The sequence below is a fragment of the Onychomys torridus genome, chromosome 10, assembly GCF_903995425.1.
Source record: "Onychomys torridus chromosome 10, mOncTor1.1, whole genome shotgun sequence".
NCBI classification, from domain to species: domain Eukaryota; kingdom Metazoa; phylum Chordata; class Mammalia; order Rodentia; family Cricetidae; genus Onychomys; species Onychomys torridus.
The window spans coordinates 11485075-11498958 of record NC_050452.1 but is presented as its reverse complement, the minus strand read 5'-3'; positions in this window follow the sequence as shown (position 1 = coordinate 11498958).

Below are 13884 nucleotides of genomic sequence, written 5' to 3'. Positions count from 1 at the left end.
CATATACATTTAGAATTTCTGGAAAATAACGTGAGACTTTGTTTTCTATTCATTTACACAGAAGGAATTCATGCACATGAGTGCCACAGTGAAGAGCAGCGAGTGTGGATTTTCCATGAAGGCATAGAAAGTATCCAGTCTAGGAGTAAACCCTTTCACGTGGCACCAGGGACAGGGAGGGCCATGTGATGACTCTCTGGCCCAGAGAGCATCCTCACTAAGAATGGTGCCAGTCTCCAGTCTTAGAAACTACAGAAATCCATGTGCCAACTCTCTGTCATCCAGGGGCACTTGGACCTGAGCTACACAGATTGATTTTTGCCACCCAGACTTCTAGCCTCAAACCTGAGCGCTCCTCTCCAGACTCTGCCAGCTCCAGTTGTGTGCTGGTGAGTGAACCTCCAGCCATCTGGCACCTGTGTACAGGCTGTGTGCTCAGTCAACACTCAGTTCAGCTCCATGTCAATCATGACTGGGGTCACCTATGACCTACAACCTCTCACTGTCACCATCCACTTCTGCTCCAGGTCTCTAGTCATGTTCCCCAAGTTTCCAAGACCACTGAAGTCAAGTGTTCCCAGGAGAAACTAGATCAGACATGTGCTCAGGGGGAAAGCCAAGCCCACATATGGCTGAGCCATGCTTCCTCCGTCTGACTCCACAGGGACATCTGGAGTGCAAAGTGCCCACAGAGAGATCAGGCTGGCCTTTCTCAGCTCCACACAGCCAGCCACCTGCCACTGGCACCTCAGAGCAGAAGGAATAGGCATGATCCTGGAACCCCCTGATGTAGCCTGGGTGCCAGCCTGGACGCAAAGGGATGGGAGGGATAGGGACATACAGTTGGTAACTGAGCACTGGCAGAATGGATACACCCCAGAGAAGTAAACAACAGTCGTATTTTAACCTTCATTTCTTGTAGAAATGATTAATATTAGAATCTCAGAGGACCAGAAGAAAGACATTCACAGCACTGGTCGCTCCATCTAGAACATCACACTGTAAAGACCAGGTGTGCAGACATCTGTGTACCTATGGAACCTCAGAGCACTGTGATTCCCTTTCTGTCGTGACCAGCAGGCAACTCCCCTAGTGTGGCTAAATTGCAAGGAATCATCTCCCACCCCCAAAACATGCCCCTGCACTCTGACTAGCCTGCATGTCACCCTTGCGACCCCAGCTGTTTCAGGACAGACATGGAAAGAAGCAAGAGATCCCAAAGAGACAACATGTGCCATGAGAGCTGCCAAGCCTGAGGCAGTCCTGATGGGCTTCTGGATGACAGAGAGGGTGGGGGAAGAGCTGCTCTGAGGTGTAGGGAAAGGTTACCCCTCTCCCCTTGGGTCATGTCTCCCCTTCCATGGTCTGTAATTACTCGCAAACAAGAAAGAAAGAAAAGCAACAGGTTATTTTGAAGTGTTCAGTATAAAATCCAGAATTGAAAAATGTGTAAAAAGTGGGCATAGGGTTGTTCAAAAGAAGTCAATTTTAAGAATATAAGCTCTGCTGCCAGTGGTGGCGCACGCCTTTAATCCCAGTTCTCGGGAGGCAGAGGCAGGTGGATCTCTGTGAGTTTGAGGCCAGCCTGGGCTACAGAGTGAGTTCTTAAGACACACAAAGTAAACTGGTAAGATATCAATAAATTGTCCAGTGGAGTTTCAGGTAACCAGAGGCCATTTGTGTGCTATGTGTATACAAGGTTCTGGGTGCTTGTGCAATAAAGTGCAGACTATTCTAGAAGTATAGGAGGAAGTGGAATTCGAGCAGAGAGCCCTGGAGGGTTATTGAATAGTAATAACGAAAGAGGAAGGGCAACTCCATGGAAAGAACTGAGTCACCTTCTAGGGATACTCCACAAAGCTGTACAAGTTTCCAGAATCCAGGTTACCTCTCCTTTAGTACTGTCAACAACAAAGCTGTTTCCTGATGTGAACACATCCCCTACAGCTGCCAGCAAGACCTCTCCCTTGCAGGACTCTTGTCGAGGACAGCAGTTTCCACATGCAGCTGTGGCCAGCTTGCTCTGGAGCTCCTTCTGGCCTCACTCAAGAAAAGGCTGAAAGTGCCAGGGAGGTAAAATGGGCTGCAGGGACCTCTCTCTCCTACTTCAAACAAGTATTGGAAACAGCTATACTCCGAAGCCCAGGTATGATGAGCCATGCCTTTAATCCCAGCAGAGGCAGGCAGATCTCTGTGAGTTCAAGGCCAACCTGGTCTACACAGCAAGTTCTAGTCAGATCTACACAATGAGGCAAGAAAGAAAGAAAGGAAGAAAAGAAGAAAGGAAGAAAGGAAGAAAGAAAGAAAGAAAGAAAGAAAGAAAGAAAGAAAGAAAGAAAGAAAGAAAGAAAAGAAAGAAAGAAAGAAAGAAAGAAAGAAAGAAAGAAAGAAAGAAAGAAAGAAAGAGAGAGAAAGAAGAGGAGGAAGGAGGGAGGGAGGGAAGGAAGGAAGGAGGAAGGAAGAAAAGAGAAGGGCAGGGGAGGGGAGGGGAGGGGAGGAAAGGAAAAGAACACAAGGTAGCAGACCCAGGGCTCCATCACTTTGAGCCTCCCACCTGCCTGCTCGCCCATCCCATCCACCCTCAGAGCCAAAGGCAGACAACAGCAGAAGGAAAGCAGAAACAAGAAGGGACTCCAGACTCAAGCTGCAGCTCCTGTCTCCTCCCAGCTCCCAACTATCCTCACTTGCACCTCACCATGTCCCTGAAGAAACTCTTCTCTCCTCACACAGCCAAATCAAATGCAGGGAATCCACTCACTCAACCTCCCGGAGCTTACAACCGCCTCCAAGCTAAGACCTGTCCTGACGTAATGGGGCAAGAGCCCAAAGGCAAGGCTCTATCGTCCCCCAGCATCCACCAATAGACCTGCCCAGTGTGCCGTGTCAGAGGCTTTGGAGTGGGCCAGGATGTAGAAGCCATAAATGATGCTTCTTCCCAACTGTCCCCATCTTCCCAGAGGTAGGGCTGTTTTCAAGGGAAGCACCTCTCTACAGCTGTGGATTAACAGCCTGCATCTCTGAGCAGCTTTCTAACTTTCAAAGTCCTTCTCATCATCCCACGTCATCCTCTTGACAGCCTGATAATTGCAGGAGGAGTAAGGATTACCAGAGTCAACCTAGAGAGTAAGCAGTGTGGATTAAGTACTCAGTGGATCTGGGGGCCCAGGAAGGGACAAACTGCCTCAGAGAACCCCTCCCAACAAATTGCAGCTGAAAATTCCCCTAACGAAACCAGCTCTTCATTTCACAATGCAAGGAGCAAATGCCTTGGAAAAGCCAGCCCATCAGTCAGTGCGCACTGTGGGCAAAGCCACCAGTCCTGAGAACAAACGGGACACCCAAAGAGAATGGAAGCCATCTTTAAAGGCCTAATTTGAGTGACAGCTCAACCTGCAGTTGCCCCTACAAACCACTAACCCCACTTTACATGGAAGAAGGCACATGCACCCCCGCTCATTCATTCACTCAGTCCTTGATTCAAACATGTTTTAGTAGCTCCTGTTGGGCCAGTGGCACACTGAAACACATGCAGAAGACACAGACCCTGCATTTCAGGGTTCTAAGTGCGGGCTATAGGCGTGCCAGGCTACATGAGGGCCCTCCTGACGTGTGCTCCTTGGTCCTTCATCCAGGCCTCACTTCGGGCGTCAAGGACGGCTTTCTACATACTTTGGCTAAAGAGACTTCACAGCCCAGAAGAAAAGGAGGAAAGTGGCCTCAGAACGGTTCCACATCAACAATGGGCTTGCGAAGGTCTCAGAGTGTAAACAAGCATGATAAGTGAGAGAAAAGCAGGAGTGGGTCCTTCTCCTCAGAGAGCGGGGAACGCCTCACCAGATGCTCAAGGCAGAAGTGCCTGGTGATCTAACAACTATTCATGGAAAGGGGGCCATGAATTTGAAAGACAGCCAGGAGTGGGAGATGGGAGTTAGTGGGGAGGAAGGGAAGAGGGAATTATATTACAATCTCAAAAAGAAAAAGGAAATAATTTTAAATGCCATCTTAACCATTTTTTACATGACAGGTCAGCCGTGCTAAGTACACTCACATTGTTATGAGAGAGGCCTCCAGAACGTCTTCATCCTGCAGAACAGACACTCCAGCCTTTAGGTTCCAGCTCTCCTCTCCCCATCCCCAGATCTTGGTGGCAACCTTCTACTTTGTCTCCATAAATGTGACTGCTTTAGTTAGGAAGCATATTAAGGAAGTTCAGGATAGGATGGTGGGTTGGGGACTATTTTAGACATCTTATTAAGATAGTACAGGATAGAGGGAGGGTTGGTACACACACACACACACACACACACACACACACACACACACACACGAGCAGGTGCACACCTGTGTATGCATAGAAGCTAAGGGACATCACCAGGTGTCTCCCTCTGTCTTCTCTGTCTTATTCCCATGAAGAAGGGTCTCTCCCTGAACCTGGAGCTGGTGGTTTGTTTCATCCTGCCCTATTTTCTTTGGTTGGCTAGGATGGAAGCCAGCAAGTCCCAATGACCCTGTCTGAACCCCATCCCACTAGTGCTTGGGTTTCAGACATGCCAGTACCCAACTTGTGAGGGTGCTGGAATCCATGCTCCTGAACATCTCCGTGCGTGGCAGGTGCTCTTAGCATCTCAGCCATCTCTCCAGCCATCATCTCATTTTATTGTTGTCTTTGGTTGTTTGGTTGATTAACTGATTTGTTAGCTGCTCTTGAGACTGGGCCTCATTACATGATCCAGGCTGCTCTCAAACTCCCGATCCTCTGTCTCAGCCTCCCTAGTACTGGGATTACAGGTAGGTACCATTGTACCTACGGAATTTGCCTTTTGTAATTGGTCTATTTCACTTGGCATACAGCTAAGCTGCTCCACAACACCTGAGAGGGGATAGAGAAAAGGGCCACAGTGCATTCGTGGCCTACATGGAATCCCTTTAAATAAATATATTTTGGAGAATTGTTTTAATTATGTGCACTGGGCCATAGACACTGGGTAGGATATAGCACCAAGATCCACAGACTTTCTGCCTAGCTGTAGGGAATGCACCCTCCCTGGTTCCCCAGCAGCAGACAGCTGACTTGCTCAGGATCCCACATGTGATCAGCTCTCTCCTGGACATAAAATCCTTGCTGTTCAACCCAGGCCAGAATGTTGACAGTAAACACTCATGGCAGAACGTTCCGCCATCATCAAGGTATTATTAGGCATACTGTGCACAGTTCAGCTTCTTTCTCTGGCCAATCCTTTTTCTTCCCTCTTCTCTTCATAGACATTTTGCAGCCCTAACTTTGTCTTGGCAGCTGCTTCTGGACATCACACACTGAAGGAGTTGGCTATCCTTAGACAAGCATCCACACACACACGTGCAGGATTCAGGTGAGAAACCCGCCTCCTCTGTTCCCAACCTAGGAGTGCATGCTGACTGGTCCACAGCTCCAAAGCTGACACACCACACTCCTGTTGACTTAGGGAAGGTCTGATAAACCAGTGCTGAACAATTAGATAGACAGGAAGTAGGTAGAGGAATTTCTAGAAAGTGTTTCCTTGAAAATAAAAGGCAACACGCAGAATACTCTCATGCTTGACCACACTCATATCTGTTTTGATGTTCAAACTCAAAGAAGAAGGCCCCAAACTCACCGAGGACAAAATCGGGCTGGGCAGATAGAGACAGCAGGATGTTTTCGAAGTATCAATTTTGCATCAGTCCCTAAAGTTTCCCTACTTTGGGTTCTAATTACTCAAGATGAAAGATTGTCTACCTTGTTCATGTCATTCTGACCTACACTCTCCAAACCTTTCAGCTCAAAGCATCCTACGCCATATGTAGGCAACTCAAGCAAAGCTAATGGGGATTCTTATCGGGTCTTATTATTGAATGCATTAAAATCCTAAATACTATGCCAACCATTTTTTTTGTATGTGAAGCAATTAAAAGCTTGTCAAGAACAATATGCCTTTGAAGTCTCACTTTGCCTATAGTATCCTACAAGAACTTCCCAAGCAGAAACAAATATCCCAGTTCTTACTCATTATTGCCAATTGTCAAAATAGGTCAAGTCCAAGGCCAAGCCCTCATAATTAAAGTTTCCTAACACAATGCCCTGAGTGTCTCCAGCCCAGCCTATGACAAGTCCAGAGGGCCCCTGCAGAGACTCCTAACTCTTTCAGACCTCCAGGGAGCCATTTTTGTGTAAAAACCTGGATCACTGAGCGACTGACTGCCTAACTACATTGTGAGGGGCTCTGCTCGAGACAGAGTAGCTTGTCCCAGAGAGACTCTGTTGCCTGTTGTGTTTTCCAAAAATATAACCTGTTAATGACAAGCCATTAAGCTGCTCACCAGCTAACAGGAAGCACAGCTCTACACAGAAAGACGCACACACTTCTGCCCACAGAGCCACATGTGCAGGTCGAAGGAGCAGGTCCCCTGTGAGCTGCATGGGCCTGCAGGGTTCCTGCTCCACAGCTGGACACAGGTGATCTGTCTTCTGTCTCCACAGCTTGTGTTTTCCAGGATGTAGGCTCTGAAGCTGCAGCCTATGCCAATTCCCTTTGGCAGGAAAGGCACCTTCTGGTATCGTCGCTGCTATCCCAGGCCTTCACGCCTGCCAACCTCCTCCTGTTTTATCGATTTTTATTTAAATTGGTGATCAAGGAATTAACCCAGTTTATACAAATTCCATCTTCCAAGAGCCATTCCGGTGGAGCTGCACTTGTGGTATTTCACTCTCCAAATGAATCGAATTGGATTTTAATGATAGTAGACCCCATTAAGCAACACCTGATTGGGTTATTTCCTGGAATTTCATCTTCATTGTTTTCTTCATCCCTGTTATCCAAAAAATGCAACAAGGGAGCCATCGGGAGCTGCTGCCAAGCTTTATTGGATTTTCCTTGAAATCACGGTTAGATTTTCTTCTATTTCTTTATGGAGGCTTTGTTGTTGTTTGGGGTTTAGGGGGGTTGTTGTTTCCTTGCTTGCTTGCTTGCTTCTGATATTTATTTTGTTTGTTTGTCTTTTAAAGTCTTACTCTACTATAGCCCAGGCTGGCCTATAGCTCACAATCCTCCTGCCTCTGCTCCCATCCTACCACCAGGTCTATTTCATTCTTTCTTCCACAGAAAGCCTCATGGGATTGTCAACTTACATCTTGGGGTTCCTATTGCTGCAACAAAACATCATGACCAAAGTAACTTGGGAAGTAAGGGCTTTATTTGGCTTACAAGCACTGTTCATCATCAAAGGAAGTCACAACAGGAACTCAAACAGGGCAGGAACCTGGAGGCAGGAGCTGATGCAGAGGCCATGGAGGGTGCTGCTTACTGGATTGCTTCCCATATCTCGCTCAGCCTGCTTTCTTTTTTTTTTTTTTTTTTTCCAAAACAGGGTTTCTCTGTAGTTTTGGAGGCTGTCCTGGACTAGCTCTGTAGACCAGGTTGGCCTCGAACTCACAGAGATCCACCTGCCTCTACCTCCTGAGTGCTGGGATTACAGGCGTGTACCACCACCGCCCAGCCTGCTTTCTTATAGAACCCAGTACCACCAGCCCAGGGATGGCCTCACCCACAATGGGGGTCCCTCTCCCATCAATTATTAATTAAGAAAAATCCTTATAGCTGGATCTTATGGCAGCATTTTCTCAGTTGGGGTTCAGATGACTCTAGCTTGTGTCAAGTTGGCATAAAACTAGCCAGGAAAACTTAGACTATAAAAAAAATGGTTTTGTAGGTTACTTAATAGTTATGGGGGGGGGGGCTTGATTCTCCAAAAGGAACTCTCATATGGGGTGTCTCATTTACATGTAATCGTCTATATTTATTAGAATTTTTATTTATGCATATGTGTGATCAAGTGCACATGCACACAGTATGAGTCTGCAGGTGCCCACAAAGGCCAGAAGACAGTGTTGGTCAGACCCCCTGAGGCTGGAGTTACAGGAAGTTGTGAGCCACCTGATGTGGATGATGGGAATTGAACCCAAGGCCTATGGAAGAGCAGCAAGGACTCTTAACCACTAAGCCATCTCTCCAGCCTCTGGAACCTATTCTTAATAACATTAAAGCATTTTTATCCTTAGGATTGAAAAACCAATTCAACTTCCTAGGATTTCTCTGACCAGTGCTCCAGACTCTTCCACATTCTCCTAAGAACCAGGTCCAAAAGTCTGAGGACCACACAGTCAGCAATGGGTCCGCCCCTCAGTGCAAAATTATTAATTTATATAATCTGACTATTTATAATTATAAACAAATTATACATCTATAATTTGAATAACAAAGAACAAAACAAACGAAATGACATGGACATGGGAAATTATGGTGAGGCAGGAAAGGACAGGAGCCTCTCACCTTAAAACTTTTCACCAGAGAATGAGCAAGAATTTCAACACAAGTGACATTTGCTGTTAAGGTTGCTGACAAAGACATTCTGTTGACATTCTTTTCCTAGACAGGTATTTTATGTGAAGTATCGGGGAACCAGGCTTAAGGTTTGAATGCCTATGACCTTGGGCAGGTCCTCATCTCCCTCCCACACATTTTCTGAGAATCTCAAATGAGACAGACTATTAGCTTGGTTTATAATGAAGCCGGCCCACCTTCCTGCATCCCTGCAGTTTAGACTTTCACGCTGTCAATCATAACCCTGTCAGGTACACCTGCAGACCCACCCTGTGAGCTCATCTGAATTCCTTAACAACCTTTTGAAGACAGGGACATTAAAAATAACAAATCTTACTGTAAAGACAACGGCTATTGTGTAGTGACTCTCGGGGAAGCCCACGTCCATACTCTCCGCGTCTCACGACCTTTGCCCGGTGCCTCCTCATGATGAAGCTCTATTATTGACATCAATTCCAACTCGGCTTCATACTGGCTCATCTTGAAATTCCCTTCTGTGTCAAAGCCACGGATCTGGTTTTCCCCAAGTTGGGGTCTCTAAAAGAGTGAGAGAATTGCTAAGACTGCTGTGGGCGACTGACACACAACCATGCCTCTGTCCTTGTCACCACTGACAAAATGACTCCGCGGAATTAGTTTGAAAACCCAGTTTTCCCTCTGACCCCAGCAGACTCCTTCAGACTTCGAAGTCCTCTCTACAGAGGAGGGGATGGATGTTCATCTTGTCCCTGGGGACGGTATGTATATGAGGAGAGTGGGGAAGTGAGAACGGCATCCTAGAAAAGAGGGTGCTTGGTCTCTACCCCACTTTCAAACCTTTCATTTCCCTTTTTCCAAACTCTTCATAAGATGAAACTCAACACATCAGCACATTCTTTGTTTTTGTTTTGAGACCAAATCTGACTCTGTGGCTTGCAACACTGCATCTGCCTCGGCCTCTTCTGTGCTGAGATTATAGACACAGGCCACCATACCTAGCTTATTCTTTTGTTAGAAAAGAATCACTTCTTCCTAACTGCAGATGGGGTGTGACAGCCACCAGGCACTTGCCACCATGCTAGACTGCGTCCCTTCACTTAAGAAGGTCTCACATTCTTAACCATTAATGGTTTAGCATTAACAGAATCAAACCTGCCTTCTTTCACTGGCTTGTCCAAAATTTTGTCACAAGATAAGTAGCTAGCACAGGAAATTCACACTGAGGGGTGGACCCATTGCTGACTGTGTGGTCCTCAGATCTTTGGACCTGGTTCTTAGGAGAATGTGGAAGAGTTTGGAGCAGTGGTTACAGAAATCCTAGAAAGTAGAGTTGAATGGGCCACTCTGGTAAGAATTTGGAAAGCCAGAATGCAAGCAGGAGGTGGGGTGCACGCCTTTCATCCCAGCACTCAGGACGCAGAGGCAGGTGGACCTCTGTGAAATCAAGGCTAGCCTGGTCTACAGAGTGTGTTCCAGGACAGCCAGGGATGTTACACAAAGAAACTCTGCCTCTAAAAACAAAAAAATAAATTTAAAAAAAAAAAAAAGGAAATGCAGACAGAGGAGGCCTGGATCACGAAGTTTCCGAGAAGAACAAAAGTTGTTGGGAACTAGACTAGATGCCATTCATGTTACAACCTGACAAAGAATCTGCCTGTGTTCTGCCCATGTCCTGAGAACTCAAGGAAGACTGATTTAAGGTAATGGGGTAGGTTGTTTGGAAGAGCAAACTTCAAGACAATTTAATATCCAGTGTCGTACTGGGAAATGGCCATAGCTCCCTCAATTACTCACGCCAGGTCCACAGTGATGACAAGTGTGGTGGAGAGATACAAACTGCGAAGCTCTGCAAGGAAAAGGGCAAGAGGGGGCTGAAAGCCATAGACAGGGAGTGCTGGGAAAACAACTGTGATTGACAGCCAGACTCGTGTCGTTACAGAGAAACCTCTTGCTCCACCCTGGGACATTGAGGGCAAGGGCCCACCAATCAAAGGCTCTGATTTGTGGAACTTCAAATGATTTAAGCATGACCTGAGAACGCTTCTAAAGGGACTTCCTGTGCCAACTGTTGAGAGGAGTGTTCTCCCTGATTGAGCCAGGGGTCGGTAGAAGGGAGCTGGGAGCAGAATTTAGCAATGCTGTCAACACAGTGTTGGCTCTGCAGACATGCAAAATGTGGCAGTGAACAGATCACGGAGCCCTATGTTGGGATTCCATAAATCTGCCAATGCCAAGCAGTGTGTGATAAGGATGGATTCCCTGCCAGGAGGTCCTGAGAGGTCACTGCCTGAAGCTGGAAAATGGAGCCTAAATTGCAATAGAGACGCCAAGGCCATGTGGACACCCACCAACAAAAGCTGTAGGTGTAGAGTGGAGCTAGTCCCAAGAACTGTACGTATGCTGCAGGCAGCAGAGCCGGGGAGGGAGGCAGGGCTGCCCAGAGCTGCCGGAGCCCAGAGGACTACCACGAGTCCTGGATAACAGCCCTATGCCCAGTGCCTCATGGTCCTGCTGCCTGCCTGCCCCACAGTAATGAACTGTATCCCTTCTTAAATCATGAGTTTGAATAAACCCTTCTTGGGGGGGGAGGGGGGCAGGGGGCAGAGTCAAGTCAAATCACAACTGCTGCTGGAAATAGCAAAGATTTGCACCACCATCATCTCCTGAGGATAGTGTGAACCCCAGTGTAGTGGACTGGAATTAATCTAACGTTCGCCTGCTGGTCTATCACGACTGTGGAGTGAAAGTATTTACTTAGCAACCACTGCATGCACTGTTCTTTCAATGACATAGAAACACGGGATTCAGATTTGCACTATTCAAGGAGCTTATGATTTAGCAAGAGATTCAGACACGTATGGAAATAAGTGTAAGATACCACAGTACTGATTTATCAGAGCAAACTGCAAACCTAGAGACATTCGCCGGCAAAAGAAAAAGTGCTACACTTCAGAAAATTACATAATAAATCTCCTTGCTAAAGAAGGCAAACCAAAATGCAAAATACTAGAAAGAGAAACTAAAATAATCAATTACATACTTTAATGGGCAGCTACGAAATTAGTTTATTATTTTAAAAAGTGCTAAATTATAGGTATTAGCCATGAAAAGATATATCCCCAAATTTCTCACAGAATGTTTTTATTTCATATTGTAATATATTTAAGCAATTATTATTTGCACTTTTTTATATTAAGTAACTGTTCATGTATTATTTCTATAACTAAAATAAACATTTTTTAAATACTTAGAGGCAATGCCTAGTTTAGGTTTCCAACCTCTCCTGGGCCTCTGTTATCCCTCCTCAACATTCTTCAAGTTGACCGAGTATGTTCAAGTGAATCTGGGCAATGTTCAGAGCGGAATACTTGAACAACAGCCTTCTTATGTTTGCTAGTGCTCATTCACTTACTGTTAGACAAAGCACAATGACTTGAGAAAGAAATGAACTCCGACACATCAAAAGCATTTGCCTGCCCCTGATACTTTATCTGTTTGTAGTCTGGATTTTGAAAAGCTGGAGAACGTTATCACGAATTCCAAATATAATTATGTGTTTCTAGAAAAGAGACATCATTATTTGAGAGCATAAATGGCGTTGGTATAATATCCAATGTCACTTTCCCCACTTGGTTCTCGTAACTTATCCTAATTGAACACTTGGAGGAGACTCAGGCCTGTCCGCATAAGCAAAATCAGAAATGGCATTAAAACTACAATGGAACGCTCTACTAAAAGATTACTCCTGCAGGATAATTGAATCGAAAGGCAGACTCAGAGGTGGGAGACAAGCACTAACCACATGTTCCTCTCCCATGAAGAAAATTACATCACCCCAAAACACAAGAGGCTTGTCTTTCACAAGGTGCGGGAGAAAAAAAGGATCAGGCTTATATCCTAATCTTCTTGATTTCACTCCAAATGGAAAATGGGCCCAGGGACTTCTGAGCACGGCACCAGATTAAGTTAATGCCAATTCACCCTTCCCAGTGAAAGATTAATACATGCACACTGGGCAAAATATGACATATACACAAATATCCCTAGGCACTGATTTTTGTTTAACATTTATTCTACTTGTCTACTTCCTAGCGTCCTAAACAGAGTCTGTGGAATTCTTTTCTATTTATTCATGTACACTCTGCCCTCCATGGAGGGGTACAAACAGCTGGAAAACAGGTGCCTCAGAAAATTGCCATCTGCCTGGCCCTGTGACCAGCATGCAAATGCTCCCTCCTTTAGCTAAAGGCTCTAAAACAGTACTGGAAATCTAGGAAAGTGCATACCTGCCCCACCCTCCTGGAGAGAAGCCACCTCCTCCTCGGGGGCAGAGCTAATGGCAAAAGGCAGTCCAGAAGGAAGTTAGCTGGGTGTGAGGGCTCATGCCCATAATTCCAGCACTTGAAAGGCTGAAGCAAGAGGATGGTCCTGAATTCAAGGCCAGCCTGGGCCACAGAGAGATACCTCTACTCAAGGGAAAACGTTCAGGAGTTGAACTTGAAATTTTTCCTCTGAATTTGTGGTAGTTCCCACACTCCTCTCTCATGAGTGCTCAGAAGGAAGGGTGATACTAACGGGAAGCGGCTCACTTCCTGATGTAGGCTCACTTCCTAGTGCAGCTGACTTCCTGATGCAGGCTCACTTCCTGATGCAGGCTCACTTCCTGATGCGATCTCACTTCCTGATGCAGGCTCACTTCCTGATGTAGGCTCACTTCCTGATGTAGGCTCATTTCCTGATGCGGGCTCACTTCCTGATGTAGGCTCCCTTCCTGATGCAGGCTCGCTTCCTGATGCAGACTCACTTCCTGATGCAGCTCATTTCCTGATGCAGACTCACTTCCTGGATGGGATGTGCACATATCTGTCTTTCCACCTCGATTCTAATACAGCAGTAGAATGAAAAGCCCACATTCTGTAGGAAGGTTCAGCTCAAGTACACAAACAGAGCAGGGAAAAGAAGCCAAAGAGTATCTTCCATAAACAAAGACAAGGCTAAATGGAAGACAAAAATCCTACACAATACAATGTGCACACCTGTCTTCAGAACCAGAGGGACTTTAGAAAAGATCTCCACTACCCTCTTCATAAAAGTCCTAGAGTCTCTAAAACCTGTGTTATTTGAGGATACACTGTGTTAGAGAGCTGTATTGGGTAGCTGTTCCAGCTTTGCCCTGGAACAGGCTTCGGTAACTGTCACAACTACAAGGCAGGCCAAGAGAGGACCCTTAAGACCTGAGATCCCATGAGCCGGCTCTCTTGGTTCCTGGACGCTGGAGGTAGACTGAGCAGAGTTCCCTAGAGAACACCACCAGACTGTGCTCCACCTCTCCTGGACCATGTAACCTATCCCTTTACTTGTAAGTTACCCCACAAAATAAACCTCCCTTTTAACTATGTGGAGTTGCCTTAATACTACAGCCAATAGAGAGCTAGACATTGAACTCAAGATACTACACACACACATGCACGTGCACATACACATCCAAGTGCACACCATGGCAGTGACT